The sequence below is a fragment of the Lepus europaeus genome, chromosome 8 (genome assembly GCF_033115175.1).
Source record: "Lepus europaeus isolate LE1 chromosome 8, mLepTim1.pri, whole genome shotgun sequence".
NCBI classification, from domain to species: Eukaryota; Metazoa; Chordata; class Mammalia; order Lagomorpha; family Leporidae; genus Lepus; species Lepus europaeus.
Genome location: NC_084834.1, coordinates 6893221 through 6920377, shown reverse-complemented (window position 1 = coordinate 6920377; position 27157 = coordinate 6893221). Strand labels below are relative to the sequence as shown.

Here is a 27157-nt window from a genome sequence, read left to right as displayed (position 1 = left end):
TGTGATTTTAGGTGGGTTTGTCAGAAGCAACATAAGTTTGTTCCTGTCTTCTCTGATATTCTCCATGTTTAAATTGGTGAGCATATCTCATTTTTATGCATAGTGTTACTCAAGACATTGGGTTTATTTCTACTATGTATTTTTTCTTTTCTACTTCTTTTGATTCTTCCTTGATATTTTTCTGAATTTCTTATTCTTGGTTGGCCATCATATTTTACCCTTCACCAGCTTGCCAGCCCTGTTCTCTATTATTGTACTTAGATTCTTGTTCCTGTTATTTCTGAAACTTTAAATTTTGTGATAATTATAGACTCGTGAAAGTTGCAAAAGCAGTACAGAAAAATTAATGTGCCTATCACCCAGTATTCTTAAATGGCAACTATAGCACATTATCAAACACTGAAAAGACTGGCATTGGTATATCTAACAATCTACAGATTTTACCAGTACTAGCATGATTTCATTTGTATATGTGTATTTGTATAGTCTTACATTTATCACATCTGTAAATTTGTATAAACAACACTGCAGCGAAGTTACAACTGCTCCAAAAAGAAGCTAGTGCATGCCCCCTTGTCAGTTGCTCCCCTAAACACATTTCCGTCTTTAAGTTGTGTTACTCTAAGAGTGTTATCTGAATGGGGGCAGGCTTTTGCACAGTGCTTGGGACTGCTTGGGACATAGCACATATTGGAGTAGCTGGGTTTGGGTTCCAGCTCCACTTCAGGTTTGGCTTCAGCCTGGTCCCACCCTGGTTGTTGTGGGCATTTGGTAAGTGAATCACCAGATGCAAGATCTCTATCTCTATCTCTGTCTTTTTTGCTCTGTCAGTGTTTCTCTTTGAACAAAGTGAGATGAGATAGATAAGTAGATAGATAGATAGATAGATAGATAGAATCATGTAGCATGCAAACCTTTTTTTTTTTCTTGTCCTCAGTATCTAAATTTTTGTCTTTCTATAGTTTTGTTTAATGCTGAGTTTTACTCCATTACCTGGATAACCTAGATTTTGTTTCTGCATCCAGTCTTGAAGAACTGTTATGTTGTTTTTAGTTTAGTGTTTCACAACATGTGAATCAAGTTCTGTGTGAAATGCAGTTTTAATTTCTTCAGAATAAATGCCCAGGAATATGCTACAATTTGAACATAAAATTTGTCACACAAAATATACATATGTATAGAAACAAAGCCTAGTTTTAATCTATATGTATTTCTTAACACAAACGTAGCAGTGTACTGAATATATTAAATTGACTGCATTTTTCCTATAATCCACTACCAGCCTCCTGTTTTGTGAAATCTTAGTTCCAATAAGTTATGGAAAATGTTTTGTGTAACCAGTATTTATTTAAATAGTATATATGATTTTATTTTATTTTAAAGATTTTATTTATTTATATAACAGGTAGAGTTACAGACAGTGAGAGAGAAACAGAGATAAAGGTCTTCCTTCTGTTGGTTCACTCCCCAGATGGCCGCAACAGCCAGAGCTGCGCCAATCCAAAGCCAGGAGCTAGGTGCTTCCTCCTGGTCTCCCACGCAGGTGCAGGGGCCCAAGCACCTGGGCCATCCTCCACTGCCCTCCTGGGCCACAGCAGAGAGCTGGACTGGAAGAGGAGCAACCAGGACTAGAACCAGCGCCCACATGGGATGCTGGTGCCACAGGCGGAGGATTAACCCAGTGCACCATGGCACCGGCCCCCAAAATATTATATATGATTTTAAACATTTATCAGCTTTACCTTTTCTCTCTTTTTTTGTATTGCTTCTTTCTAATTTTTTTTTCCCTTTTTGGTGGAATCTAGTTTTATTCTAAAAAGGTTAAGGGAGTACGCTAATGTTCTGGTTCTCAAATGTCTGCAAATGTCTACATTGAGGCCGTTTCTTTTGAGTGAAAGCTGGATTATTAGAGATTTCTATATTTAAATTCTTTTCCCACCATGTTTTCAAGATAAATTTGCAAATCACAAGACTTGAAGTATTGTATTTTCTACATGTTAGAGTGATCTATCATTCCTATTTGAATGCTTTTAGGGTTTTTTAAATCTTATCCTCATTGTGTTCAAGTTTCATTTTGTGCCTGTTATTACACATCTATTGTTTTGTTTTCATCTTTTTCGCTTTGCATTGTGCTTCCCAAATAGATAATTTACCTGGCCCCTTTTATTCACTCTCATGCTTAGAACGTTTCTAGGCATTATTCTTTGAAATATTGATTAATATTCTCACTTATATTATTTCCTTTCTTCTCCTCTGAAACTCATAAAAGGTAGATTTTGGAACTTGTGAATTTATATTCCTCATCACTCTCCTCAGCCATCTATTATGTTTGCTTAATAACAACTTTTTCTTCATTTTTAAAAATATATAAAGAGAACTTGCTTCATGTGTGCGTTTTTAAGCACATAATCATACTTCCCAACATTTTTGCTCCAGCTTTTTTCCTGCCTTTCTTTTTTTCTTTTGATTTTTGTGATAACATGCACTCAGTGTTCTTTATAGTCACAGGATTAATCCTCCACTAAATAAAGAATTCAATAAGTAGAAAGACTGCTGTTCCTCGGAGTGCAGACAAGGGCTGTAACTAGTAATCAGATCTCAAGATGTCACATTTTAATCATTTTTATTGCTATTTGATTTTGTCATATTAATTTCTATACTTATTTCAGTTAAGCAGCATTTTCTTCCTCTGTGGATAATTTATTTATTTTAATAAGGTGGCATTGTTTATTCTTGTCATGTCTAATATTTTTAGTGTGAAAAGTTATTGATTTGTTTTTATAGTCTTGGACTTTCTCAGGTGTTTGGCTCTCAAATGGCATTGACTTTGAGGTGTAACTCCATAAGCCAAGGCTTCTGCTATGGTTGGGGATGCTTTGGGTATCTTCAAGGCTTTATATTTTGAAATGCAACTCCCATTGTGAGTCATTATGGGAGGTGAAAAACTATGCAAGTCTGGTGTTTGGAAGTTAAGAGCTAGGTCATTAGGGTGCATCTGCAATTGATTGCAGTGGTTTTATAAAGCAAGGGAGAGAGAGGACACAGAGACACACCCAGATGCACAGGCAATCCCTGTTGCTTGCCATGTGATGCCTGGGACCACCTTGTGACTCTCCCAGCAAGAAGCTCGTGACCGGATGTGGCCCCTTGTCACTGCACCCTCAGAACCGGAAATCAAAATAATTTTTGCTTCATAAAATAGTCTGCCTTGGGTGTTTCATAACTGCATAGATGATATGTGCCTGGGAGAGCAGTGGAAAATGGCCCAATTATTTGGGCCCTGCCACCCTAAGGAGAGACCTGGATGGAGTTCTCGGCTTCTGGCTTCAGCCTGGCCTAGCCCTGGCTGTCAGAGGTATTTTGGGGAAAGAACCAGTGGATGGAAGGTCTGTTTCTGTCACCCTCAGTCAGTTTCTGTGTCTTTCTGCCTTTAAAATAAAATGAAAATAAAACATGAAAGTTTAAATCATGAATATCAAACATGTCTGTCCTGTCTTTTCTACGGTTTAGTGTAGGAGGGGAAGAAATCAGCACACGCTTAATTTTCCTGTAAGCCAAAGGTTTAGATGTAGTCACAGTAACACTGGCTTCAATCATACTTAGTTTTATAGTCAACTCGATTATATTGCTTAGCTTATAGAGGCTAATCATCTCTTTCGGTAATTTTATTTTGCATCCTATTTTGGCAGGTTAAACAAAATTCTAACTCATTTCAGAGTTAGTAATCATGTTACCACTAATTTGAAATCTACCTCCTCCACCCCTTTATTTTGTGATTATCTATTTAAGCTAAAACTTGACTTCTTAAACAATAAAATAATTTTTAAAAATCTATTGGTCCTGTGTGCCTTCTTTTTTGAACAAAAATTTTTCAATTACTTTTTATATGCCTTCTTTATCATTGAGCTGTCAATGCACTGTTTTGTCAGTTTTGAAATGTCTGCATTTTGTTTCCAGGTTGATTTCTACCTCATTGAGATTTTATTTATTTTCACACAGCTATGATATGCTGCAGTTTTATATGGAGAATTCTGCTGGAAGTGTTGGTAAAGCAAGACAGAAATGGCTCCATTTAAAGCAGGTCTTGAATTTTTTAAATCCCTGTGAATTATAAAGGAAGCAGTAATAAAAGGTTTTGTTTTATGGATACTACGTGGAGCAGTTTGCCTTTCCCATCAACCTGGTACTTAGACTGCGGAAGCACATCTGTTCACATGCTCTGTAAAAGAAAATCTTAAAATACCGAAGTGATCGTTGTTTCAGTGTGAATTTCCTGTGGGCATCTGCGGGCCGAGCAGGATTTGAGTAGGAGAGTTGCCAAGAAAGGGAGGCTGCCAGGGCAGGCATTGTCTTTCATTGCACACAAGCATCCTCAAGTGTTCACAACCTCATAGCCTATTTTTTTTCTGTTTATCATCTTAGAAGTAAAACATTGTGAGCCTGAATTTGGTAAATATAATTATATATTCTGTGTTTAAAATGGGACTAAAGAAGAAAGGGCTTTATGTCATGTTAAGCAAAGAGCAAATTCAAGCAGGTGTTTTTGTGGGGAGGGAGCGTGGAGGAGAACGTTCAAGGGAGCAGAGTGAGCCCAGCTTCATGGTGAGTTCTTCAGCTTGGCACCACGAGCCACAGCTTTGGGGCCCCCATGGCGGCAGATCTCATCATACCTGTCATTGTGGTTGGTCCTGATGCCCCCACCTAGCTTAGCCAGAGCCCCATTTGTCTTCCAAGTTCACCTGCAGGAAGGTGACCCTGGTGCAGGTCTTCCTGTGGACCTGGCACCTCAGCCGGGCCTCTCCTTTGATGATGTAATCAGGTACCCCCATCTTCCAACACAGGACAGGCAGGAAGACAACCGGTTTAGTGGACTCCACATCACGTCCAGTCGCCACCAGCGGGGCCTTCTTGTTCCCTACCAAGGTAGTGACGGTGTTGACGCCTGCTCAGAGGACAGGCAGTCTTGGTGAGGACTTCCCCTTTGCTAGCATCTTTGTTCTCAGCCCAGGCCAGCAGCCTCTGCCTCTTCTCTTGTTTCATCTCTGGCTCCAGTGTTGAGTGGTTGTCTGGAGGTCCAGGGCCTGGGTGGAATGGTTGATGACAGGAGGCGTCTGCAGCCGCTTGTGCAGGATGGCCTTCTACCTCTGCAACCAGAAGCAGCAGGGCCGTCTGACAAAATCAGTGAGGTCCCTCCTGGGCTGGCTGTCCCGTCCAGTGCCAAAGTTCTTAGGCCTTTTCTCAAACAGAGGATATGCCACCCTCTTGGCACCCTGATTCTTCATGACGGCAGAGCCCTGGGCCACCTCCTTCCCCTCAGCCCTCTTTCCCTTTGGCTCATTCCGAAGCCTCTGTGCCAGGCATGCAGGGTGCAGTGAGGGTGCTGTGCAGCTGCCCATGGAAGAAGATGGCAGCAGGTGGAGCCCAGCTCCAGGTGGCGCGCCATGGACCACAGACTCCTCACACAGGTTTTATTAAGGAAATGCATTTTAGAAATTTAGGACAGAGAAAAGAAGAACAGAGTGCTAATACTAAATATTTCATTGTACACAATGATGTGCATATGAGGGAACATTTTATGCAAACATACCTCAAAAAGTTTGCAGAAATCCTCAGCGAAATACTGGCTATCCAACAACACATCAGAAATGTCACTCAATAGGACCAAGTGGAATTTATCTCTGGGTTGCAGGGATGGTTCAACATATATAAGTCAATAAATGTGATTCATCACATCAACAAATTCAAAAATAAAAACCATATGATTATCTCAATAGATGCAGAGAAAGTATTTGATAAAATAAAATAACTATTCGTGATAAAAGCCCTAAGCAAATTGGGTATAGAAGGAACACAGTCATGTCAATATATGACGAAACCACAGCCAGCATCATACTGAATGGGGAAAAGCTGGAAGCATTTCCACTAATGTCTGGAACCAGACAAGGGTGCACACTCTCACCATTACTGTATTGGAAGTTTTAGCCAGAGCTGTTAGACAAGAAAAAGAAATCAAAGTGATAGAATTGAGAAAGGTGGAAGTCAAATTATCCCTGTTTGCAGATGACATGGTCATTTACATAGGGGAACCAAAAGACTCTGCTAAGATTATTATTAGAACTCATAAGAATGTTTAGTAAAGCTACAGGATATAAAATCAACACAGAGAGGCCAGTCCCTTGGCTCCATAGGCTAATCCTCCGCCTTGCGGTGCCGGCACAGTGGGTTCTAGTCCCGGTTGGGGCACTGGATTCTGTCCCGGTTGCCCTTCTTCCAGGCCAGCTCTCTGCTGTGGCCAGGGAGTGCAGTGGAGGATGGCCCAAGTGCTTGGGCCCTGCACCCCGTGGGAGACCAGGAGAAGCACCTGGCTCCTGCCTTTGGATCAGCGTGGTGTGCTGGCTGCAGCGTGCTAGCCGCGGTGGCCATTGGAGGGTGAACCAACAGCAAAGGAAGACCTTTCTCTCTGTCTCTCTCTCTCTCTCACTGTCCACTCTGCCTGTCAAAAAAATAATAATAATAATAAAAATCAACACAGAGAAATCAGTGGCTAGATCAATTCCATTCACAATAGCTACAAAGAATTGAAATACCTTGGAATAAATTTAACTAAGGATGTAAAAGATCTCTACAATTAAAGTTATAAAACATTAAGGAAAGAAATAGAAGAAACAAAAAAATAGAAAATCCTCCATGTCCAGGGATTCAAAGAATTAATAACCTCAAAATGTCCATACTACCCAAAGCATTTACAGATTCAGGATAATCCCAATCTAAATTTTTCTGATATAGGGAAAAAAAAAACCCTAAAATCTGTAGGGAATCACAAAAATCCTGAATCGCTAAAACAGTCTTAAACAATAAAAGAAAAGCTGTAGGCATCACAACACCAGATTTCAAGACATTACAGGGTAGTTGCAATCAAAACAGCATGGTACCAGTACAAGAGTAGACATGTGGATACCCCAGAAATTAAGCAACTGCAACCAACTGATCTTTGCAACCAACTGATCTTTGATAAAGAATCTAAAATCACTCCCTTGGAAAAGGACAGTCTCTTAACAAATATTGTTGCAAAAATTGGATCTCTGAATGCAGATGTATGAAACAAGACCCCTACCTTACAATTGACAAAAAACCATTTACAATGGATCAGGCATTTAAATCTAAGAACTGAAGTTGTCTAATTACAGAGGAAAACATGGGGGAAACACTGCAAGACATTGGCATAGGCAAGGGTTCTTGGATAAGACCCCAGAATCACAGGCAATAAAAGTATAAATAGAGAATTGGCATTACATCAAGGTGAGAAGCTTCTGTGCAGAGATGGAAGTGCCAAAGTGAAGAGGCAGCAGACAGAATGGGAGAAAATATTTGCATAATCAATTAGCATCCAGAACAACAAAATAATCCTGTTAAGAAATGGGCTAAGGATATGAACAGGCATTTTTCAAAGGATGAAATACAAATGGCCAATAGAGACATGAAAATATCCTAGGAATAGCTAGCCATCAGAGAATTGCAAATTAAAACCCCCAGAAGGTTTTACTTCACCCCAGTTATAACAGCTATCATCCAAAAATAAAAAATAAATAACATTCTGGAGATGATGTAGGGAAAAAGGTACAATAATACCCTATTGGTAAGGACATAAACTAGTACATCCATTATGGAAGACAATATGAGATTCCTCAGAAATATGAAAATAGATCTATCATAAGACTCAGCCATCCAACTCCTGGGCATTTACTCAAAGGAGATGAAGTCAGCATATGAAAGAGTTATCTCTACCCCCAAGTGTATACCAGCTCAATTCATAATAGCTAAGATACAGAATCAACCCAAATGCCCATCAACTGATGACTGAATAATGACATTGTGGTATATTTATACATGCTAGAATACTACTCAGCCATAGAATGAAATCTTGTCTTTCACAGCAAAAAGGATGCAATTTGAGATCATTATGCTTAATGAAATAAGCCATATATAAAAAGACAAATATCATATATTTTCCCTGATTTGTGGTTACTAATATACAGAGTACAAAAAAATGTAATATTTGAGTGAAATTCACATTTTTAAATTTGATTATTATTTATAGCCCTAGTTTATACTCCTGAGGGACAGTGGTTTTTCTACTTACTATTCATTGAATTCTTTATTTACTATAAGGTTTAGTTTGTGATTATTAGTAAATTGATAATATGTCATTGCAAAAATTAAAAGAAAAATAAGAAAGGAGAGAGGAAGGAGATGGGAGTGTTGGGTGAGAACTATCATTATGTTTTTAAAGCTGTGTATATATGAAATATTTGAAATTTGTTTCTTTTATATAAATAAAAATTTATTAAAATTGCATTGATTTTGGTACAAAATAATTGTGAAATCAATACATATTTTTTAAATCACAATATGCATTTGCCACAAACTTTTTGAAATCCCTTAATTTGTTAAATCCTTACACTTAGTAATAATTGTTCAGTGTAAAGCATTTCTTGATCATTTTTGTGGGTCTATTAGATGTCAGTGAGAAAAAAATTATCACCTTAGTATTTTCAGTGCATTATCTTCAAATGAAAACAAAACCAAAAAATAGTGGGGAATCTTGAATCAGCTCCATTTGAAATAGGAGACAAAAGTGCACTTGTGGAGACTCTGGTGGATGGGAGTAACTTGATTTAATCTTTGTCTTCTCCATCTTCCTTTTGCATTGTTTTCCTCTCTTTTTATTCTGGTCAGTATCATTAAAATGCTTTATCATTGGGGCCAGTGTTGTAGTGTAACAAGTTAAGCCACACCTATGATGTTACCATCCCACATCAGAGCACTGATTGGAATTCTGCGTACTTTGCCTCCCATCTAGCTTCCTGCTAAAGCAGGAAGATATGCTTTTGGGACATAAAGATAATGCTTTTGGCATGGCATAGCCCCCTCCATTGCATCCATTTAGAAAGTGAACCAGTGAAAGGAATCTCTCTTTCTCTTTCCCTGCCTCCCGCTCTTTGTCTCTTTCTCTATCACTCTGCCTTTCAAATAATTAAAAATAAAATCTTTTAAAAATCTTTATCATCCTGTTTCTGTGGATTCAAGTGGTTTTTACAGAGTTACAGAGAGGTACACACAGAACACACACACACACACACACACAGGTCCTCCATCTGCTGGTTCACTCCCCAAATGGTTGCAACAGCTGCAGTTGAGCTGATCTGAAGCCAAGAGCCAATCAGGAGCTTCTTCCAGGTTTCCCACACAGATGCAGGGACCCAAAAACTTGGGCCATCTTGCACAGCTTTCCCAGGCCACAGCAGAGAGCTGAATTGGAAGCAGGGCAGCCGGGACTTGAACCGGTGCCCATATGGGATGCTGGCACTGCAGGCCAGGGCTTTAACCTGCTGTGCCATAGCCTTGGCCCCTGAAGTAATTTTTTAAAAACTTGCATTGCTTTACTTACAACAACTAATATGATTGATTATTAAACAATTTAAGAAAACAAGCTAATTTTTCATGTTTTGTGAGATTTAGGATGAATTATTCAATTATTTAATTAACTTGAAATAATTCTAGGATGAGAAATACATTGTCAAAATATAATTAACCATAGTTTTTCTACTTACTACTTGTTGAATTCTGTATTTATTGGGAGGTTAAGCTTGTGTCTATAAAGAAAATTGAAAGTATGTCCTTGTAAAAATCAAAAGAAAAATAAGGAGGCGGGAGAGTACCAGTGATGGAGAGAGGGATGGTATGGTGAGAAATATCATTATGCTGTTAAAACTGTATGTATGAGATACATGAAATTTGTTCCCTTTGCATAATTTAAAGAGATAAAAAACATAAAAAAGTACCGCCACATTTTTAATACATAATGTATGTGCTAAGTGGAAAATCATCTAGATTTATTTATCAGTTTACACCATGAGATCAAAATAATGCTGACACTACTTGGTCTGTATTGTACAATACAGGATTTACCTCTCCTATCGTTCACATTCTGAGCATCTTCTTGGCTGTGTGAGAAAAAATCTGGTAAGTTAAGAAGTGAAGATTTGTAAGTTGTAATGATTCATTGTACATCTGCTCTCAAACACAGTTGCTTTCTGTTTTCCTTGGTCATCTCTTCCCCTTACTTCTCTCAATGTTGTCTCTTCTCGTTTGATATGCTGGAACCTCATGGCTTTCACCTTGCATATGATGCAGCTAACCCTCTCTTGGGTGCCCCAAACTTAGTACTAGATACTACCAAGGAAAATTCACCAAAATAGTTTCAGATAAATTTCAGGAATCAATTTGCAAACTGGGGAGGTACAGCCTTTGGTATAAAAGGAAAGTATGCTTCCAAGATGGAGAGACAGGCTGCCTTACACAGAAATCTCCTGGCCAGGTTCTCACTCCTGTCCGCTGTGCAAGTGGGAGATGCAAGCTAGTGGGAGAACATTCAGTCACGATTGGTGATTTTTAAAAAACTGAATGCAAGTCACTGTTCATTGGTCGGATTGCTGAAATGAGATGTTTTTAAGGCTGTCTGTCTTGGCAGTTGAAACAGAGACTTGTCCAGGGAAAGACCACACAGTGTTTATGCCAGGAGCATAAAGCATAACAGAGTATGTGTGTGACCTCAAGTCAACACATGGAAGTCTGCTGTGCTCAATTTTGAACTTTTGGCACAGTTAGCCACTCTGGAGCCATACTGAAGTTTCAGCTTTTTCAAGGGTTGACAGTACCATTATCTAAATTTTACTCTTCTTCTTCTAGCTTAGCATGACACAAACTGAACCGATTGTCTTTTCTGGACCTGACACAGCTGGGATCCTGGGCAGATTCCTGACACTGCCCCCGTCTCACCAGCTCTAGCTGTAAGTGGTAAAATGAGATAACATGAAGTGTATATATTTAGAATTATGTATGCTGGGGCAGGGTAACTGCCTGTTCTTATGGCTGGTCCTTCCTTCTCTGCCCTTGTTTCCCCAAGATTTCTAGTTCTTTACAAATTCTTAGATATTTACTTTCATGTTGTTTGAGAGAGAGAGAGAGAGAGATCTTCCATTTGTTTGTCCACTTTTCAGGTGCCTACAGTAGCCAGCACTGGGCCAGACTGCAATCACCATCTTGGATATTAATCTGGGTCCCCTACATGGGTGGTAGGGATTCGCATACTTGAGCCATCACCTGCTGCCTTCCAGGATTCGTATTAGCATGAAGCTGGTTTGGAAGCAGAGGAGCTGGAACTCAAACCCAGGCAGAGCCTGAAACTGGCTGGAAGATTGCTATGTGGCCTCCAAAACTGAGTCTACTGGGTTGATGCACAGAAAGCCAGTCACTGACACTGGGTGGCAGAACAAAACGGGGAGCTTATCGAGTGCACGGAGCAAGGCACCAGGCAGCTGCCATTTAATTCCCAGGCTCCCCAGGGGCTAGGGGTGAATGTTCTTCTGGGTTGAAGTTGGGATGAGGGGTGCGTGTTCAGCAGGTATCCAGGTTGCTGGTTGGTTGGTGATCTTCATGGCCTTTCTTTGATGGATGATACCATGTTCTTCCTGGGATTTTTGTGATCGCTAGGTGTGTTTCTGTCAGCCCAGAGGCTATGTACAGATGTTAGTTACTTTCAGAACTGGAATTCTATTAACACTAACCCTTTGAGACAATACCTATCATCAAAGTGTTATCTGTTGAAGCGTATGACTTCATGTGTCTTGTGATTACAATCTTGTAGGGCCAGCTGTACCACTTCCTCAATTTGTGACTTAATTTTAGTAAGTGGTTGATTTGGCATCAAAAGAAAAAAAAAGGCAGAGCAAGGACATTTTAAGTGAAGGGATGAATGCTAGGAGGCTGGGACATGATGGTACCTAGCATCTGCATTCCAAGTACTGCACAGGAATTTGGTTTCACTCTGATATGGATGTAGGCATCCCAGGTGGTGATATTGGCCTCTCTGCCAAATGCCTACCTTTGCTTTGTATTTCTGTCAAGGGAGACGTCATCCAGTCACCAAGTCTTCATTTTTCAGCCTGCTCTCTTCCTTGCTTTTGCATTAAATCTATGAACTCCCACCACACACTATATATATATATATATATATATATATATATATATATATATATATATACTGTCTGACTTTAGCTTAAGATCTAATTGGTTGGGTCATGTCATAGCTGGTTTTGAATGTTGTTCCTGTCCCATAGCTCTTCCTTGATTTTTCTGTATTCAGAAAAGCCTCCTGAAATGTAGTTCTGTTGTGTGCTTCCTCTTCTAATTAATTTTAAGGGATTCCTCAATAACTACACACTGAAGTTCAACTTGTGTTATTTTCTATCCAGACCTCTGCTTTCTACAGAACTGTCCCACCCATCACACTGATCTCCTTCGGTTGTTCATTTATATGATACATGTTTTCCTTTTCCAAGGTCTTTGTGCTCTTCAGTCAGGATCTCAGAATGTCTTTCTCCTAGACCAAAATTGAAACCGTAGTTCAAAGCTCTCAGAGCCTTGCCTTCTCCAAATGATTTTAAGTAATTCGGTCCTGTCTTTGCTACTGTCTGCCTTGTGCTTGTGTGAGCTATGTCTGCTTTCCCTGCTAATCTTTCAGTTCCCTGGGGCAGCATCTACATTTTCATCTTGATGCCAACGCAGGGATTATAGACACAGCTTTCCATTAAAGACTTCATGATAATTGGTTGAATAAGCACATGCAGATATATAAATGTGGTTTTACTCATGGGATTCCCAGAGGATTCAAGAAAGCTGATGAAGATAAAATTAAAGAACATAATTATAAAAACATGGGCAGCCCTTGATAGAGTATATTTTTAGTAAAATGAAAATAATTTCAACATTTTCCACCCATTGTTTATAAAATGGACATGAGATTTGATTGAAAATGTTTTATTGTGATTCTGAATTCTTCAGAAATTTTTATTTATTTTAATGGCAGAGAGAGAGAGAGAGAGATGGAAAAAGAGAGAGAGAGGGACAGAGAGAGAGAGAGAGAGACAAAAAATCTTCCCTCAATAGTTCCCTCCCCCAATTGTGTGCAACAAATGGGGCTAGGCCAGGCCAAATCCAGGAGCCAGGAATTCAATCCTGGCTCATGTAGGTGGCAGGGAACCAAATACTTAAATACTTCACTCATCACCTGCAGCCTCTAAGGATTCACATTACAAGGAAGTTGGAATGGTGAGTTTGGCTGAAACTTGAACCCAAATACTTCAAAGCAGGATGTTGGTTGCACGTGTCCCAAGGAGCATCTTAACTTCTACAGCAAATGCCACACCCAGTTTTCAACTTGTATTCAGAAGAATTGAACTAATTGCATCTTTTTTAAATTTTTAAATTTTTGACAGGCAGAATGGACAGTGAGAGAGAGAGAGACAGAGAGAAAGGTCTTCCTTTTCCGTTGGCTCACCCCCTCAATGGCCACTGCAGCCGATGCACCGTGCTGATCCGAAGCCAGGAGCCAGGTGCTTCTTCTGGTCTCCCATGCGGGTGCAGGGCCCAAGCACTTGGGCCATCCTCCACTGCTTTCTGAGACCATAGCAGAGAGCTGGATCAGAAGTGGAGCAGCCGGGACTCGAACCACCATCCCAGTGGGATGCCGGCACTGGAGGTGATGGTTTTACCCGCTAATCCACAGTGCCGACCTCACTAATGGCATTTTGTAAGCTTTAGATTCCAGTAAAATATTCAGGAACAATTCCTTTTTTTTTGCAAAAATATTTATGAAAAATGATAAAATTTTTAAGACACATAACTTTTAAGTTATATACGTATGTATAAAAATTCTCTGATTAAAATATTTAAGAGGTTGTCTTTTTACACGAGTACTTAACAATGCCCGGGGGTTATACTGGAAATGTTGTTGGCTCATCACTTAGATGGGTAACCAAAGTCTTCAAGTACAGGACATTTTCAAATTTTGTGGAAATAGTTACTCTTACTCAAAGCGTGTTTGAATTGCTGGTAATGCACTGCTTCCTGACAAAGCAATCATAATGCTGTGTAATTCAGCAGGAAAATCAAAGATGTCAAAGACTGTCTACCTATAGTCTTGTCAAACCACATGATCAGGAAGATCCCCAAGGATGCTTCTTTTTCTACACACTGCAGTTGACAACGTTACAAAATACTGAATGTTTCATAATAAAAATTGAACTGTAGGCCGATTATGGGTAAAGAATCTGTTTTAAAACATGTCATGGCTCAGTTACCTAAATGGACAGAAACCAATGAATAAGCAAAATTAGACCTTTATCCAAGCAAAATAGGTGTCCCACAGTTTCTGCGGTAAGCTACAGCACTTTGATCATGTCACAGCCAGCTTGTCTCTCACTCAGCATGTCCTCACTGTGTCTGGATGAACCAATTTAGATAGACCCTGAAGCCACAAATTATGAAAGAGGACAGGGCAGCCTTCATCATAAATTAAACATAAATGGGAAATGGTAGTGGGAACATAAGTGATAAGTAAACAGAGTAAGAGAAAAAGAAACCCTATAATCAACAGATACATGGGAGAAAATAACAGTAGTTCATAGCCATTTGCTGCAGAAGGCACAAGCTCAGATGTAGGAGCCTCGAGACACTAATTCTACTAAAACTTAAGAAGTGGCTCTTTGAAGCTTTCCAGATTATCCAGACATCAAATATATTCTTTGCATGCATAAGAAATTATAAGACAAAGAAGTCTTAGAAATGTTTCCATCCAAAATGGCTTAATTTACAAAATGTTTTGACAGTACTAGACAATTCTTCAGGGATCACATAAACAAGACTAGTGTCTGCTACTACCAACTGATAGAATTGAAAAGGAGAGAACAATCCAACATGGGAAGCGGGATACACAGCAAACCCATAGAATGGCAGATGTCCTAAACAGTACTTTGGCCTCAGAATCAGCCCTAAGGCATTTGGACATGGCCAAAAAGCCCATGAGAGTATTTCAGGCATGGAAAGCCAAGACACTCTGGAAAAAAAAAAATGACCTAAATGAAAGCTCTCTGTGAGTGAGATCCCAGTGGAAAGAACGGGCCATCAAAGAAGGAGGTACCTTTCTTTGAATGGAGGAGAGAACTTCCATTTTGATTATGGCCTTGTCTAAATAAGATCAGAGTTGGCGAACTCAAGAGGCTTCCATAGCCTTGGCAAGTCATGACAAGAGCCTCGGGTGATTACTGATGTCACAAATAAGAGTGTCAATTGTTAAATCAAAAACAGGAGTCACTGTGCACTTACTCCCCATGTAGGATCTCTGTCCTTAAGGAGTTGTACTATGTGAATTAATGATATAACTAGTACTCAAACAGTACTTTATACTTTGTGTTTCTGTGGGGGTGCAAACTGTTGAAATCTTTACTTAATATGTACTAAATTAATCTTCTGTATGTAAAGATAATTGAAAATGAATCTTGATGAAGAATGGGATGAGAGAGGGAGTGGAAGATGGGATGGTTGTGGGTGAGAGGGTTGTTAGGGGAAAAAACCACTATAGTCCAAAAGTTGTACTTTGGAAATTTGTATTTATCAAATAAAAGTTAAAAAAACAAATTTGACTGGAATTTAGTTAATTAAGATGTTATTTATATGTTCATAAATACACATTATCATTAAAGACAATTTCTCTATTGTAAAAAACTCATTTGGCTACTGTTTTCTAGATTCAATTGTAATATTGCTACTATAAAATATTTCTTAACTATATTTTGCTAAATAATGAAATAAGATAAATGGAAGTTTCTAAAATTCTTATATTTTATGTGATATTTAACTTCACCTGTACCCTATAAAGAAGGATAAAGTACATAACTAAATATAAATTTATTATATTAATGATCAAAATATAAGACCATCAAGGTGTGTCCTCCTTTTGGGCTGGTCAGGTCTTGACTTATATAAATAGAATTTTGCACATATGTTGCCTCACCCGACTCCCGGGGTCTGTGTGGTCACTCTGGTCCTCTTTCCCCCACAACACTGCTCGTCTCAGAAACGAATCCACTGCAACATTGTTGAGAAATCAATGGCAACACACACATATATATGCAAAATATGGAAACTTTAGTATGAAAAAAATCTAACTAGTTGTTGATTGAACTTTCTAATGAATTTATTTTTGGTTTCCCAGTAGATTTTCTTATTCCACCATTTTTTTTTTTTTTTTTTTTTTTAGTGGGAGGTAAAATAGCAAGGTTTATTAGGGAAGGGACATCTGTAAGGACGGATGGGCACCTCTCCAGACACAGCCTGAGAGACTGGGGAGGAGGAAGGAGCGAGGTTACATGTTTAGTGGAGAGATTACACCTGACCAGGCCAGGCAGGCGGCTCAGCAGAGAGGCAGAGGGCTGAGTGCACAGTCCAGTTGAGGCTGGGGGGTTTTAAGGAGATGGGTCTTGCTTCCCCACCTCTGCTCCTCTTGGAACAAAGGGCTTTTTGGATGTAAATAGAAAAACTTCTCTTGAAGGTCTGACACAAAGGACTTTATGGATGCAAATGTTATCAGACAGGAGGAAGGAAGCAGGGTGTTTGAGATGCAGATATTGGGCTGTACCTGGGAGATTGTGGAAGATTGTCAGGCAGAAGGGGTGGGTACCTCCACCTGGCAGGTTATCAGGTAGAAGGGGGCAGGGCAGGATGCGAAATCTGGACTGCCCCTGAAACATTGTCAGGATGACTTTGAGATGCAGATGCATATGCTGGACATATACATCTTCTCTTTGTGCCTGTTACACACACATAAGCTCATAACTGACTTCCTACCTAACATTCCCCCCTTAAGAGGTAATACCCAAAATTCTTCTTTGGGATTATGGATGGAGTTCCGTTTTCTGTAACTTCTTCAAAGCTGGCATGTGGGCGTCAAGGAGGATTTGGGTATTTTCCTCTTGCTATCTGTCTTATGGTGTGCAACAGTGGCCTTGAAAAGACTGTCCTGCTCGGTCCAGAGGGCTGCTCAGGTCATCCAATGGAATGGTCTGGAAGCCTTGTCTGACGACCATTTGGAGTTTGACAGCCTTTAGTCTGTTAGAGACAAAAGGAACAAGGGCATTAAAAACATAAGGTCCAAAGAGAAGCAGCAAGATTACAGAAGTTATTGGGCCAAGGAGAGGAAATAGGCAGGATTTCCATGACCAGATGTCAGGCCAGAAATCCCAGCCCTGCTTGGCCTGTTCCTGGAGGTGCTTATTCCACCAATTTTAAACACTGGGGTAGAGAGAAGTGGATACCAAAGTACCATAAATTTGCTCCTGAATTAAACTCAGAGATATTCACTCACTGAAATCACTTTTAATAAAATCTGTTGGAATCTGTAGTCTAAAAATTGGGAAATTTCCATTGTCTTTGTGGACATCAATAAATTGATTCCATATGAATTTCAACCTAGAGCTTATAAAAACATTTTAATAGTATTTAAGAATCATTGAACTCAGTTCAATTGTTTTTTAAAGTAGAAATAATGGTTTCCTATCTGAAGATAAATCAATATCTTTAAGACTTCCTGAATATTCTTTAAAATATGGAATTGGTTCATTTTTAAAATGTTTTCTAGTCTTTCATTAATGGAGACACTAGTTACATTTTATTCTATTTAAGAATACATATTCTGGGGTGGGTGCTTGGTGTACAGTGGTTAACATACCACTTGGGATGCCTAAATCCTGTATCAGAATGCCCGGTTCAAATCCCAGCTGCTCCACTTCTGATCCAACAATCTGCTAATGCACACCCTTATGGGCAGAAGGCAATGGCTCACGAACTTAGGTTCCTGCCACTCATGTGGGAGGTGTGGATGGACTTCTGGGCTCCTGGCTTCAGTCTGGTGCAACAAGAGTGTTATGTACATTTTGGGAAGTGTTGAGAGCACCTCTGACACTGGAGAAATTGCTGTAGAACCCTAAAAACTGGGTCTGCTTACCAGTGAGCCAAATGCCAGGGTGGTGAAAAAATGCTGTATGTATTGCAAAGTGCTGAGTGAGGAGACAGGTATCTATCTCTTACTTCCCGGGTTTTCCAAGGTGTTAGGGATGAAATTTCTTTTAGACTGAAGTTGGAGTGAGAGGTGCTTGCTCAGCTCATGTCCAATTTCCTGGTCGGTGTGCAGTGTTCACAGCTCTCCTTGGGTTGGTTGGCAATTTCATGTCCTTTAGGGAATTCAGATGATGGCAAAGTGGGCTCTGCTTTGGAGGCTGTACGCAGGTGGCAGTTAGTTTTTGCTCGGGGTTTGGGGTTCTTGAGAAAGAAACCCCTCAAGACTGAATGCTAAGATGTTATGTTTAAGGAAAATAAGTGACCTCATGGGTCTGGTGATTAGGAATGTTGTACAGCCAGCTGTGTCATTCCCTCTGTTCAGTGAACTAATTTTAGTGAGAGGTTGATTTGCAATCATAAAAGCAGGAGAAGGAAACTTTCAGCTAAGACAGAGAGGCTGGGGGACTGGGGGAGACCAGGACCTGATGAAGCCAACCATCTGCATCCCAAGCACTGCACAGGGCTTGGTGTCAGCGTCTCCCTCTCTGTCCGTCTCTGTTTCCCTTGCAGAGAAAACAAAAATAAAAACCCCACATTTTCTTAAATAAATTTTCTTCTTTAACACTACTAAAAATCTGTGCATGACACTCATCAGCTTGTTCATATTGTAGATTGGCGTCTTTTTCAGCCTGTCCCTAGGTCAAGCACAAAGCACTGAGCTGCATTTTGGAGAGGTGCTTCCAACTGCAGAAAGTCGTCCTTTTTGATTGATGTTATTTTTTAAAAAGAGAGAAAAAGAATTTAACAGAATAACTGTGTTTTGCAACTAATAAGGAGAAGAATTCTGTTGTAAATTTCCATTTCAGTTATTTCCATTGTGTGTGTGCATGCATGTATGTGTATTAAGTCATATTATAAAACACATTTCCCGTGGGTTGTGGTAAAAATGCTGGAATGTCTCTGGTCTTTAGAAATGCCTACAATACAGTGGAAAAGAGAGAAAGAGGAGACTTCATACAGAGAGAGAAACAGAAGGGGCAGTGTAGGGCAATGTCAAACAAGAAACGTGTGGTTTATGGAGTGACCAAGGTATCACACAGTGAGAGTAAGTGATTCATGTGTAACTAAGATTTAAAGAAAGCGATCAGAATTGATGGCAATGAGGTTTTTGTATCAGTGGGAAAAAAATAGAAATTTAATTAGGTTTTGGATGCAATAACCAGATGTTTTAAAAAAGAATTGGGGATGATAAGGAAATAAAGCTATGTCTTTAGGTATGAATTATTTATTCAAATTTTTTGAAAATAAAAACAAATAATAGTTAAATACATGGGATGGTCAAAGAAAAGGTTGTTTCGAATGGTGCAGAGGTTCTTGGATTTGGAAACTGGAAGAACTAAATGAGAAGTATGAAGTGGAGTAGAGCTATCAAATGTTGAAAGCCAAGCAGCATGGCATGCAAGTAGCAACCAGTGATGGATAATGACCTGTGGATTGGAAGGAAATGCAAATCAGAGGATGCATTGTCAGGAATAGTAACAGTTTCTCTGAGTCAGAGAAAAATAAAAATAATAATCTTTAAATTTGACAGATCTGATCTGAAATTTGTTCCAAATAAGCTGTGTCAATCACGTGGGTTACGTATAGTCACCCATTATTTCCCAATTCTGTTTGTAATTGGACTGCTTACTAAAATTTATTAGTAATCCCAAAATCAATACTTTTGATATTTTCATGGTCATTCATAGATAATATGCAAAGTGGCAAAAACAAATAAGAGTGACTGGCCTGATATGTGTGTTCCCAGATAAAGGTGGAGCAAGACTGTGTTCTGCCTTCTTGTTTCAACTGCCGTACTCTAAACAGGCAATATTTTTCAGCCTGTTAGTGCCCCATTTTTCACATTTTTTTTTGTAGTTGTTCATGGTGATTTCACCGTTAACAATGGCCTGTTAACATAGTGCTGAAGTGCTGTCCAGTCTGCCCAAGTGCGTGAAAGCTTCAAGGTGCTTTCCAGATAAAATATGTGTTAGTGTCACTGGCTGTGAGATCAAAGTCTGTGTTAATGAACCAACAATATAAAGTAAGTAGGGTGTCTTTTAACAAAAACACACATAAAACACATTGATTGATTGATGCAAACATTGTGACCAGGAGCTCCTGAGAGCCTAACCTGGCTTTTCTCTGCAGAAGCAATGTTTCAGCATCTGCTAATCCAGTGTTTGTAGGACTTCAAAGAGCACAAGCTCCTGGGAATGACAAGTATTGACCGCAGTTTCACAGAATCCATACCTAAAGGTTCTGTTAAAATGGAGTATGGATAATCCTTTCAATATTTCTCAGTCTGTGTTTTATTCTGAAGCAATAGATCTTTTACCAATCAAAGGGTTTGGATAAATATAAGACGAATACTTCTCTTTAGCCAGGGACTTGGAAACTGATCGAAAGTTTTTCTATCAGTTTCTCTATTGAAAGAAATAGTCTGTTTGATTATCTTTCTGCCAAAACTCAAGCTTATAGAAGTTTCCTAATAATTCATTTAATTGTTATGGATCTTTCAGATAAGAAGCCATTAAAAGTGGTGTGTTGAAATGATTTTTAAACAATATTTATAAATATTTTGAAGTAATTTTATCATCTTAAATATATGATGACTTATTGGTATGTGCATTTCCTCTATTATATCTTTAGTACAGATTTTCTTTAAAGTTTGATCAACGTAAGAAATATTTCTTTAATATTTCCTAAGCCATGTACTTTGTTAGCCCTGTTGTCTATCCATCTTTCATAGAAACGTTTCAGAAATAATGTTTGTATCATCAGCTAGGAAACCTTGTAGAGAACAAAAAATACTAGGGCAAGGGAATGAACTGTGGAATAAAATGTTTAAGAACAACATTTTAGTATCCAGGCCTCTGAGGCTCACCCACGAGAAAGTCACCTGGTCAGTTAGTGACCGTTCGCCCTATTACGTTATGGGACCCAACAGATATTTAAAATAGAATAGCTCCTCCTGAGAAATTAGCAGAGAGGTGCAGCTGTGTGTCAGTCTAACAGGCATTTAATAAACCCAATAAGGTAAGGTGAAATATTTTTGTTGTAATCAGGCAAAATTCCCTTGAGTGCTTGGTGAGGCGTGTACGCCCCTGGAAACATTAAGACCGTGGTTTGATCTGTAAGCAGAAAGGAATTGAGTGAGTTGCAAGCCAGGAGTCTTGGGATTAAAACCAGGCTTTCTGATGAACAAACACATATTTATAGACTCTACTTTTAGGGAAGTCATATGTATTCATTAAGTTTCACCGAAGTTCCGGGAATGGTTATGCATATTTAAAAGGGACATGTCTGCCCAGTAAGTTATCCTATTTGTTCTATGTGTTGCAGGTTCCACTGGCAGAGGCAGGGGTGGAAAGGAGGTAGAAATTTGTTTTTATTTATTTATTTATTTATTAGCTTGTATTTAAGAAATATAAATTTCCAAAGTACAGCTTATAGATTACAATGGCTCCCCCCCTCATAACTTCTCTCCCACCTGCAACCCTCCCATCTCCCGCTCCCTCCCACATTCCATTCACATCAAGATTCATTTTCAATGATCGTTATATACAGAACATCAATTTAGTGCATAGGAACTGTTGGTTATTTGTATTAATTTGGAGAATCCTTACTTCAGCCATTCAGGCCCGTTTCTTATCAAGGGGAGTTCCACATAAGAGTGTGTTTTTGTGAGATCAGTTGTGACCCCTGTCCACTTAAAGGGACATCTTGTTACTTGTTACTTCTAAGGAGGATTAGAACTGGGTCAGGTCACTTTCTTTCAGTAGAGGGGATGTTAAACTGATAGAATGGAGATCAAACGAAGACTACAAACTCATTGAAGACCCTAAGCCACAACCTCTCAGCTGAGCCAGTTCCAAGGTCCTGATGCTCAGAGAGGGAGCATAATAAGTGAGATAATGAATGTGTCTTGTCTTAAGCCAATACTATTTGGGGTGATTTGTTATGACTCAGTGCAGACAAGTTGCTGCTATTAATTATTATTTTTTGGTCTCAACATTCAGCAGAGACTTTGCTTTCATTGCTTATTGTGGTTTGTGAAAAGTTGAGCTCTGGAACATCAGGAAGACCCTATTCCTGAGGGCATGCATGGCGTTCTCCATATCAAGGAACAGTAAACCATGCAGCTGGAATACAGCCATTTCAGCCATGCTGCTTTCCCTTGTGTGAAAGACCAGGACAAGAGGTAAAGGAAAGAAGCAAGAAGAACGTGGGCATGTTCTCTATGCCAAGTTTTGCATATCACTGGGTTTCTTCAGTGATAGTTCTCTCAAGTTTTCTTTTTGTTTTTATTGTTTTTAGCAGTAAGCATGCTAGGCAGGTTTAATGAAGAGAGGAGACCTGACAGACCAAACTGAGAGCCCAGTCTGCATTCGGACTGGGATTTTACGGATGTTGATATGGGCGCCCGTTTGTCCTCCTTCCTGCCTCTCTAGGATATCGCTGGGTGGATGGTTTCCTGGGTATAGAACTCCTAAAATTCCTCCCAGCACTTCATGGTGGAGCTAATAACCCCCTTCCTTTAGGATAAGGAAGATTCCCCTATGTTTCCCCTTCGAGGGGGTTGGGGATCTACTCAACCAGGACATTGAGCAGTGAAAAGACTTTTGATTTGTAAATGCTGTCTTCTTCTGTATTTCTGCCCTCATTCAAGCAGAACACCAGAGACCCATCCAGTGAAGTTATCAAGCAAAGAGAGGAATATTGATGTGCGGTAGTTTCCTCCTTCCATCTCACAAGAATTCCCATTTTCTTTGGCATCTTATACAGACGTGGGCTAATGACTACCTAGCTGCCTTAACACTCTCCCCTCAAGAGAAGTAACTCATAATTTTATGGGGGTGGCAAGGATCCAGGTCCCTCTTATGTATTTTTTTCAAGATGGCATATGGGTGTTCTCTCCTTGCCGTTTGTCCTATGATGTTTGAGGGTGGCCTTGGAAAAGATGGTCTCGTGTCCCACAGCAAGCAGATCATCCAACAGGATGGACTGGAGGCCCTGATTTGCAGCCGTCTGGAACTAGACAGCCTTTATTCTGTCGGAGACAAAATGAAAAGGTTCACTAAAGACAAATGGCATAAAGAGGACTAAGAGTAGGGGAGCCCCAGGCCAACAAGAGGACAACAACTAGGGTCTCCGTGATCTAATACTGGGTTAAAAATTCCAACCATATTTGGTCTGACCCTTGGGTTATCTGGCCTCATCCAAGAAATGGTGAATATGGTTTGATACCTGTCTAGTTTAACCCAAAACATGTTCTTCAAGATTGTGAGAGAGAATGGCACATAGACCCCATTTGGCAGTAGATAGCTTATCTAACTGCTTGCCTGTTTGGAAGGTCTGGGTTCAGCAGTCCTAGTGCAAGGGCCCTAGTCATCACAGCCTTTAACTGAGCGAACACTGTATTTTGTTCTTTCCCAATGGTGGAGTCCTTATGCTATTTTTATCTTGATTAGCTGTATCAGAGCTTTGCTATTTCTCTGTGCTTAGGGATTTGTAAACTGTTAGTCTGAGAAGTACCCAGAGCTGTCTTAATGTTGCAGGGGTAGGAATTTTCTGCATGGCTTGTAATCTCTCTGGGGCCAGTCTCTATTCCCCAAATGTGAGGATGAGCCCTGAACATTTTACTTCCTGAGAGTACAATTGTGATTTTTCTTGGATACCCAGCAGTTCTGTTGGGAATTTAAGGGTATTAATTTAATGCCCAAGACTAGAGTCTCATCAACACACTGAATTATCGTCCCACCCAACTCAGGACATAGATCATGTAAGTTCTCCATGAGCCTGCCCAAATAGGTACAGCACTGTCCAGGTTAGCTTTTGCTTTACTTCCTGTTTCCTAACCCTTTTACATGTAAATAGGGACTGAAAGGAGACAGGGAGTAGACTTAACACAATAATAGACATAAATGGATGGTCAGGTATGTGTGAGGCCCAGATCTATCTCTTCACATGGGGTACTGCAAGAGACATCACAAGGGAGTTGTGAACCTGTTTATGGAAAGCAACCGATTGACTCCAATTACCTGGATGGACTGGGAGGAGAGCTGACCTCAACAAGAAGTTGTCAGGGAAGGTGACTACTGCCCCTAAAAGAAAATTCACGGTCCCCAACTGCTATGTCAGCAGTGACCCTCGACTCTGTCCCCTCTGTAGTGGTGGTTGGCTTTGGAAGCTGGACGGAGTGAAGTGCTTTGTCATCTTAGGGCCAACAGGGCCTCTGATTCTGACATGGGGGAGCCTTCTGCCCCAGGGCAGTTCTGTTTCTAGTGACCCAGATTTTGACTGAGCTAACAGGGATTCTCAGAAGCTGGCTTCTGATATAGCAACTGTTTGCCCAATGTCCTGGCTCTCAGCGTGAGAAACAGGTGCTATTCAAGGTGGGCTGGCTGTGCTGGGTCTGTTTGACAGCACATCAGTGTGAAAAGCAGCTCTTAATTGGCCCTGCCACCCATCCTTACATTGCTCATTTTTCCTAGCTTGTTCTTTCTCTCTGTTAAAGCAGACTGTGAGACAGCCTTTAGAATGTCAGTGAAGGGGGTGCTTGGTCCCTTCTCTGACTTTCAACGTTTCTTTCTTACATCAGGGGTGGCCTAGGCTAGGGATCTAGAGTCTCAGTCATGTGCTGACTGTTTCTCCTCTGTGAGTTAAGACAATGCCCATGAGAACTGTGTCTTTCCAGGCAAGATCCAATGTGGTGACCACTTGACACAAGCAGTCTAACATTTTTGAGGTCATCAGTGAAACATCCTATCTGCCCCTTTATTTGATTTGAAAGGGAGAGTTCTGCCCATTTACTGGGCTCGCAGCAGAGTGGATCTAGCTGCAAAATCATATCGCAGTGTCAGCTCTAATTTCCTGGCTATGCTACTTGATCCTCTGTGTTGTGGTCAGACATTACTACAGAAGAGTGGGTAGTTATTCCTTTTATAAGATCTGGGGACCAAACTGTACATCCTAGTGGAGAGTCCCAGGAAATAGAGTCAGTTTTGCATCTTGAAGAATTTAGAGGAGAAATGAGGCAGCAGGTGAGACCTCTACAATTGTTCCCCCCTAGGGAAAGAGCATGTGGCCTTCCCCCGGGCTGTCAGACTTAACTGGTACTCACCATATAGCCTCCTTCCTGGGCTGTGAGACTTAACTGGCGCACGCTGTGTAACCCAAGCCCAGTCATCTCAACGTCTCTTCTCACAGGCCTTCCCGTAATGTGCCAGGGGTATGGTCACCCCTTAAACCTGGTTTCAAAAGCAGTGGTGGACCCCAGTGCCTTTTTAAGTCTGGCGGTCAAGCTGTGGCCAATTTTAATGAGGGCCAGTGCACCATCTGAAAGAGAATCAACTGTGACAGAGTCTCTGCCATTCGAAGAGGGAGAACATGCGCCCCTGCTTCCACCCCCCTTCGAGAAGAACTATACTTAAGCTCTTCATTGGGCTTCTGGAGTTTCACCATGTGGCCCAGGGGTTAGGGGCTGGAGTTGCCAGGCTTAGCTGGGATCACCATGTAGCCCATCCCTTTATGCTAGAGCTTGCTGCATAACTCAAAACTGAGTTTCCATGCTTATGGAGTAAGTTCCCCGGCACCCAGATTATCCCTGTGTAGCTCGTGAACACTGGATCTTCCTTGGGCTTCCGGACTTTCACTGTAGAGCCGCTGGGTTATGATCAATCCATGAGTTTCTGGGATCAGCTATACCCTATGGTTTTGATGGAGGAAAAAAAAAAAAAAACAGAAAAGAAATTAGACTCACAGGAAGTAGACTACAGCTCGATTGAGTGTGGTCTGAATCTTCAGCTCTTTTTCATAGAAAGAGAAAACAGCAGGGCTAAGTTTCAGGTAAGATTTGGTCATTTTTCTGGGATGCGTGTACTTTTGTAAGGCATCTAAAACTCTAGAACAAATGGGAAGTACAAAATGCAATGTTGGAAAGATTGAGTAGATATTTTCTTTATTTTTTGTGTAACATCATCTGGGACTCTGAATTGGAGACTCTGGGCAGTAGGGGCTAAACCCACTACCCTGTGTGTGAAGACAGAAACCAGGCTGCAAATAACCAAGAGAATTTTCTTGGATAGTTTACCACTTGCATATGAGGAGAGAATGATTTGGAAGAGAGAAAAGAGGAGCCCAGGAAAAAGTCTAGGCCAACCATGATTTACAGCATGTGAGAGGAAAAAGATATAAAAGAAGGGGAATTAAACAGTATCAGGAGCAGCAGAATATAATATAACAAGGTATGCATCCTTAAGCTTGATTTAAGCTGTAATAAAATTTCTTTTCATATGGGATCACTTTTTTCTCTTTATTAGGTCCTGACAAAGACTGTCAGAATCTGTTTAACTCAATAAAACTAGGACGAAGAAATTCTGTTACTGAAGTAAATGTGGATTCTGGTATGGGTAGTTTAAGTGGGAACCTTTTGTATTTTAGCTTCTAGTATTGAAAATCTTTCTTAAAGTTTTGTTTCTGTCTTTGATTTAAGATCTTATGGCAGCTATAAATCTTATCATTTTCATAGTATATTTCTGTGGATTTAAGAGATTAGGAAGAATTAGTTTTGATACCAGGGTATAACTTGAAAAGCTTATTGTAAGACAATCCATTATAAAATTTCATCTTCGTCTTTCACTGCTCTCCTTAGCAGTACATTAAAGGAATGAACATTATAAAGGGAAAAAGGAAGAAAACGGAAACCCTGCATCGGTCACTTATGCATCAGACATTCCAATAGATTAATTTCACTGAATAAAACAAAGTAATAAAGTTTTCATGGTTGTGTCTGGTTCAATGTTGCTGAAAAATTCCTGCAAAATAAATCATGGAATACATACATACACATTGTATTATATCTTCATAAGAACTTGCCATAAATACTTATGTAGTAGCAGTTTTGTAGCATGTGTATAAATAGATCAATAAGACTTATAAAGAGGTTTTAGAAGTTTTGAAATTAAGTATTCTTATATTTGCCTGATATTAGTAACTCTAACTAAACCATCCTGTAGTGTCTAAAGAGGTAACTGTTGTCCTTCATAGTAATTTTAGATAAGTGATAACTCCTGTGTGAGTTTCCCAGCGGTTCTTCATGTCATCTAAATTCAAAATATCAAAATAGAACTCAACTGATGGAGACAAATCCAGAAAATAT

At 39.9% G+C, this 27157-nt stretch overlaps 1 pseudogene; it reads right to left on the bottom strand.

The window, feature by feature from the left end:
* Positions 1-2094: 2094 nt before the first annotated feature.
* On the bottom strand, positions 2095-25186 carry LOC133765811 (large ribosomal subunit protein eL8-like; annotated as a pseudogene).
* Positions 25187-27157: the final 1971 nt, after the last annotated feature.